Genomic DNA, 7331 nt, shown 5'->3' on the forward strand with positions numbered 1-7331 from the left:
TAGTGACCAAACTTGACCCACAATCCCACCCTTCTCTCTTAGAAGTTTACATATTGTCTAAATTATGCTCTTATAAGTGTGATCACAATGAAAAAATTGAAAAAAATGTGCCTCTGATGTGTGCTCAAAATCCTTGGAGTATTTTGGACATACATGCATGTGTAAACACAAACTCTTGTTCTGAAGCTGCATTTTCTACCTATTTAGACACATTAAAACAAACTAATTGTTTTCATTTTTTTAACAGCCTCCCTTGGTCCAGTGGGGTCTAAATTTCCAAAAGAGGCATGTTAATCACATTTTTGCCAGTGGGAGCAAGAGGCGTGACAGATGGCATAAATGAAATGAGACTTTACAAGCTCTGCTAGTGCAGCTCTTTCTGTGCTACAACTAGACTGTTGGTTTGTAGAAAAGAAAACAGAATTCTGAATTAAAAATAAATAAATTCTGTATATTTGATCCAACTTCAAGCCATGAATAAAAGGTCAAATGCTATGATAAGAATCTCTTCTAGCACAAGCCTTAAAATTCAAGAACACTGAGTTTTGTCATGGTTTTGAGGTGTATTTTTAGTTTTCATGTAAACTCATGTTTTATAGAGAACCCCTTTTGACAGAATTATCACTGTATATCATGTCTATTAAGCACTGAACCTGAAATAAAATGTAAGCTCTACCGTCAAATATAAACTGAAACTCATAGTACATTATTGTTCATTATTAAAATCTTTAATTACTCTTTGGTTCAATATATTCCCAGGCATTTCAGTGTAACAATGATCCAAAAGTGTGATCATTATAGTCAAATTGTCATGGTGGGTTACTATAGTTAAGCCCAAGATGCAGAACAAATACACAGGAAACTGGGTTAAAAGTCCAAAAGAGTTTATTGTGGAACAAACATGGATATGAAACGGGAACTGGTTCAGGCAGGGGAGCAGGTTCACTGGAGACAGTACTGTGACTGGAGACTGAATGTTAGCAGAGTTCATGAAAGCTAAGCATCTAGCTCAATGCTTAGCATGGCTGCCTAGATCTGAGCTTCCAGCTCACTGCAGAGAACAACAGGTGAAAATCCACATGGAAACCTCTAGGGAAACTCCACAAAGAAGTCGTCAGGTTTCATCCACGTAGGAATCTTCGGGTTGGCTCACCAGGGCAGATTAGCAGGTTAGACTTTCCAAGAGCTTCAGGCTTGAGACTGGTTTCCTGTGATGCAGCTTCCCCAGAGCTGCAGACCAGAGACAGGGTTCCAGTGAGGGTGCTCTTCCTGAGCTTCACGAGGAGACAGGTGGTTAAGCTCATCCAGAGCTTCACGAGGAAACAGGAGGCTAAGCTCATCCAGAGCTTCACGAAGAGACAGGATTCCTGTGAGGCACAGATAAGGGAGAGATTAGAATCTGATCTCAACCTAGAGACAACCAAGACTTAATCTATAACAGAAGGCTCAGGAAGCTAACCAACTAAGATCAACACTGCGGCGTGGAATCAAGGTCTGAAGGCAGCTTAAATACTGTGGTCCTCCTGATGAATAGATCAGCCACAGGTGTGTGAGAGGCTCAGCTCAGGAGGACCCACGGCGCACTCTGCTGGAGGCAGAGGGTAATCTGCAGAACCTAACAGTAACTCCAGCCCTAAGAGAAAAAGACAAAGAGCAGAAGAGGATCCTTGGCGCCCTCAGGTGGGCAAGCCTGAGGATCCCAACACAAATATTCTACACACTAGCTGTTACAGCTATATTTTATTTTTTTGTAACAACAAAAGCCACAAATAACCATGAAAAATATTAGATGAATAAAAAGAAAATGAAAAAAGACTGTATAGAGTTAAGACAGTCTGCATATTTTTAGATTGGTTTTACCTTTAAATAAAAAAAATATTAGGAATTACTTCAGAATTGGCTAGCACTGCTGCATTGCGTCAAGAAGGTTCCAGGTTCAATTCCCGGCCCGGGGTCTTTCTGTATGGAGTTTGCATGTTTTCCCTGAGCATGCATGGGTTCTCTCCAGGTACTCCAGCCTCCTCCCAAAGTCAGAAAAAAATTACTGTTAGGTTAATTGGCTTCTCTAAATTTTCCTTAGGTGCGAGTGTGTGCGTGAATGGTTGTTTGTCTTGTTTGTCTTGTGTTGCCCTGCAATAGACTGGCGACCTGTCCAGGGTGTACCCCGCCTCTCGCCCATTGACAGCTGGAGATAGGCACCTCTCGTGACCCCCGAAGGGGTAAGCATGACAGAAAATTTATCGATGGATTATTAAAATGGGGGAAACAGGGTTTTATTTAAAAAAAAACTAATTGTTTACCCCATTATCGACAATATATCGGGAAATTTTCAAAAAACAAATCTATTTATTCCCTGACTGTTATTATTATTACTTAAACAAAAGGGAAGGCCTAATTCAATCTCTAAACAACGATTTATATTTCGCTTCCAGTTATATAATTCTTACAAAGTTCTTCTCATAGAAAAAACAAAAGTTATTTTTAGAAGCATAAACACAAAGTAGCTCGTAGAAGTCCAGTTACTCATGAGTTGTATTGTTATTAGTGTATTTTCCTAACATTAAACTGGTACCCAGCAAAGTGCAATCCTCTCCACATTTTGGAGAAAATAACTCCTCTTAAACATTGAGCTGTAAAATATGTCAGAGCCTCATAAAATATTTTTTTTTCATTTAGAAATATAACTCAATGAAAAATATAACATTTCATAGATTTTTTATTTTTTATTTAATTCAAATATATAAATAAAATCAGCAGTGGAATTACAAACTAATTTAAAAGAATTATCCTGCAGACAGGATTGTCTTGCAATCGCAAGACAATTTCAAATAGGAACAAATTGGTTCTAGATACAGTGACCTTTACAAACAATGGCCACTTTGCTAAAGATACATAAAAACGTTTCTTTAAGTACTTCTTATAGTCTGATCCCTCAAAAATGTATTTAGTAAGTTTTGCACATAGCCTTCTGTGCTTTCTAGAACTTTGGAGATCTCATCACAGACCTGAATATGTTTAGCCCAACTTGAATTCATTTTAGTTTAAATTTCAACAGTTAAAAGGACAGATCTGCAAAAGCTTCAGTGCATTTTAAGGGATTAATGTTACTACCTTGCTTTAAGAATGTTTATTTTGTTTCTTACTTGGATGGCCTTTCAGCCAACAAGCATGATAAGATGATATACATAAGATATAGAGTGACAAGTGTAGGACAGAACAGAACAGATTCAATTATATAAATGAAATATAAAGGCTTTCATATTGCAAACAGTAAGAATAGGGACTAACTATACATTTCCTGGATTACAAGTAATAACATCACTCCACGACAACACATTATAAGCATATTTTACGGTAAAACTTTATAGATGTATTTAATTTACATTTTTAATAGATTTAATTTCAAAAGATGTTAATATGAAATCATAAAACAAAGGTTAAACTATTGTTTGAGTTTGTAGCTGTCATTTGCAGGGAGCAACTTCTTCTGATTGGGTGAGTACTTAACACATCAGGGAGAAAATCCTTTAAGTTAGTCAGCACTCAAGAAGTATGGAATGTATTTGAACAGCAGTCAGTCTGCTGTAGCATATTAAGTAGTGAAGTGCCAATCCCTGAAATGACAGCGAAAAGACTGAGGCTTTGTGGCATTTGATTTGAAAGATATTGTGCATGACTAACACCTTAATGAGCTCCACTGTCCTCCATTTCTCATGCACAGAGACTTTTGCATAAATCTTGCCCTTGAAACCACAGGGCTGAGGTTCTTTTGTTGCTGAACACAGTTGGTCTCATTTTGGATGTGACCTTCCTCTGTCCTCCCCGCAGCTGCTCCTGATGCTAAGGAGTCGGCTCAAAACGGATGGACGTCCTGCTGGGAACAGCAGCAACGCTCTGCCACAAGCTCAATTTACATCCAACAGCAAAGATGAAAAGATGAAAAATGATATGAAATATCTTAATTGTATGCTTTCAGGATGCTGGTTAAAAAAAAATAGATCTTTTTTTTTCCTAACATTTTAGTGTTTAGAAGAGTGAATGGCTTGGAAACAAATATGACACATCTGTGAGATTTGATTGTAAGTATAAAACATATCCAAACATCCTGTCAGCAGTGACAAATGTAGCGTTACTCACACAGATTTGTGCAATAGTGAATGTTTAACTTGTTGAAAAGGGAAAAGGACTTTTAAGTATTTCAAAGCATGTAAGCATAAAAAAAACACATTCACAACATTTTCAGAATCAATATACGATAATAAGAAGTTCTGACCATCCACATTTATTTACAATGCCCCATATAACCCAAAATCATCGTAAAAGTCTTACTTGCATGCTAATTCATAGCCTATAAAATCCAACCTTTAAATGCTTAAACATCTCTGACTGTTTGATATGATTAAGTGTGAACAGAAATGAACAACTCTATTCAATATTCAATAAACTGTTGAAGCTCACTGAACAGTACCACAGTATTTGCTTACTAATTACAGATTAAAAGGAAGATTTTGTGGTCTTATGCTGCCCTCCCATGGCCATTTCAGTATTTTTTTTTTTAGCTGACAGTCATCGATGCATTGTGTTCACTGCATATGACAGGAAGCATGGAATTGAGTCATTGTTATACTTAATTTCCGTAATTACTTGCAAAATATTTGTAATTTTCTAAATGTATAGAGGAAAAGGTAAAATTAAGTCAAAGACATTTGAGACAATTTAACAGTTTAAATGTGTTTATCTTTAAGTGATACTGTACTGTATGTTGTCATATCATATTACTATGCTTTGAAATAGATTTTTTTTTCTGTTTTTGCTTTGGTCAATTAGCTGTCACAGACAAAAAACACTTTTTGACAAAAGAAAAATATAACCTGAGTGAGTTAATACATTATTTAATTCATATACTGAATGAAAAGCTACCCAAGCCAAATAATACAAACCCTTTGTCAAAGCAGATAGTCTACCTATAATAAACCGTGGTTGGTTAAAATTTGTCCAGTTGAAAAGGAGTTCAGTTAAAGAGTGCTGAGTCATACAGATGTACAGAATCAAGAACTCAAATAAAACCTTTCTAACAGTATGAAGTTAACTAAAAGATCACAATAACCAAAAGATCTTGCCCGACACTCATGGCATTTATGATGACCATATGGCGAATTTATTACATTTATCAGACTAGAATATGTTTTAACATCAATTCTAAGCTTTAGGAGATAGTGAAAACAATATTCACAAATGTAGAAAACACTGATAATATAGATAACCTTCAGAGTTTATGATATTTTCGATTAATCGGTTCATAATTGGATAACAAAAGGTTCCCTAAAGAAGATTTTTTACAGAATCCAACCAGGTGAAACTAAAACTTTTCCAGTTGTATAGTTCTGAGCAGAGCATATAAATGGACAATTTTTTTTTTTATCTTTCAATTCAAAATATTTTTCTGTTTTTCTTCAATTTTGCTATATTACTGCTTTAAGTGGGTTTCTCTGTCAGCTGAAGGCATGCTCCAGCTTCTTTATAGTCAAGTTAACTATTAATCGATAACTAAATTGATTGGAGGTTATTTTAATAAAAACCATTAATCACAATTAATCCGATTAATTGTTTCAGGCCTATACAACCAATTACTCCAAGAGCTTATTGATCATATCCAAATATTCTGTGAACTGATAGGAAAAAATATTTTTAAAATATTTTTGAGGAGCTGGTGTTAAACTAACACATCATAAAAACAAGAATGAATCAAAACATAATTGTAACAGTCAACATAAAGCTGATAGTTTGATGGGGCTGTATTTCTGTTTCAAGACATGGATAGCTTGCTATGAATGATGAAGCTTTAAATTCTAGCAAAAAAAGAAATTCCAACCATCAATCGGAAACGTTAAAAGCTCAGGGTAATTTGAATTATGCAGCAAAACAATTGTCTCAGGGACAACAGCAAGCTCTTAACTGAATGGCTCATAAGAAACATCCAGTAATAAAATTTTGAAAGTAGGGTAGTCAAAGTCCAGACTATATCCCATTACCATGATACAACACTAAAATATTTTAATATGCTAAAAAAACTTACTTGTGTGTATTATTTACACACATAGTCCTCTTGTGAGATAAAACTGCTGAAGAACAGAATATTATTTTTTTTTGTTTGTAAAAAAAAGAATTTAAAGACACATCAATTGTAATGAAAAAAACACAAGGAAGTCATGCAGCCAAAAATTCCTCAGCACTTTTTCAACTTTGTTTTAATTTAATCCAACTCAAGACAAAGTCCTCTTTGATTTGTATTTGACAGCTTTTTTTTCAGGAGAGTGTATTTTACTCTGGGCTAGCAGAGATTCAAATCAATAAAACTGTTGTTTTGATAAAGCTGGTAGGCACCATGTGTTTTTCTAAGCATAACCAAGGTGATCATCCTTGAGCCGAGATTTGGAAGATTTATCCTGGATGAGCGACATGGTGTGAGCAGAGTGACACCTACCTGTCTATCTGTCTAAACAAAGGTCACGTAGCTGTATGGTGTTGGCTGCCTGACAAATGCAAAGCTGCTACTGTCTCCCGGGCCACAATAAAAGAGTGGAAGGGTTCATCACAGAGGAGAATAAGGGATAAAGATGAAGTTGAGTTCTCAAATAAGAATCAGATGCAAAAGAAAATGTATTCATTTAATCCAATACTGAACTGATTGGTGGTTATACTGCATATATTAACTAATGGCTTAGATATACCCAGCTTGTGTAATAATTCATTTCCATGCAAGATGTCCAACTGCGGCACTGTACTGTAGACATACTTTATACTTATATATATACATACTTTATACTTATATATATACATACACCATATACTGGGTCAATCTTAAAAGTAAGCAGTCCACATTGATGTAATAGTAACCTGTGTTTATATGAGCTTCAGCCATTTGAAGTATTTGTGTGTCTGTGCATGGGGTTGTGTGTACAGTATGTGGGTGATCAGCATATTTGTGTTAAGTGGATGTATGTAAGCAAGTTTACTCCCTTTAGGTGAAAATGCATTAGGTTAGAAGGCCTTCATCACATAGAACTCAAGGACAGCAACGGATCTTTGGACCAGATATGGAAGATTGCAGCAGCTCTTTGAAGACAGACACAAGCCAGCAAGTCACCTCAAGGCAGCAATAGGCGAAGGGTAGGCTATTAACGATGCACAGGTGTAGCAGCTTCCAGGCCAAAGAATCACAGGCTGAGAGGTATTGGCACTGAGCCTTGATTCAATCACACCACCATCACCAGACGTGCAGGGTGAGCATGGGACCTAGTCCCACTGCCCATACCAAACCCTCAGCCCTC

Source organism: Cyprinodon tularosa, unplaced genomic scaffold, assembly GCF_016077235.1.
Source record: "Cyprinodon tularosa strain WSP-4 unplaced genomic scaffold, ASM1607723v1 ctg326, whole genome shotgun sequence".
NCBI classification, from domain to species: domain Eukaryota; kingdom Metazoa; phylum Chordata; class Actinopteri; order Cyprinodontiformes; family Cyprinodontidae; genus Cyprinodon; species Cyprinodon tularosa.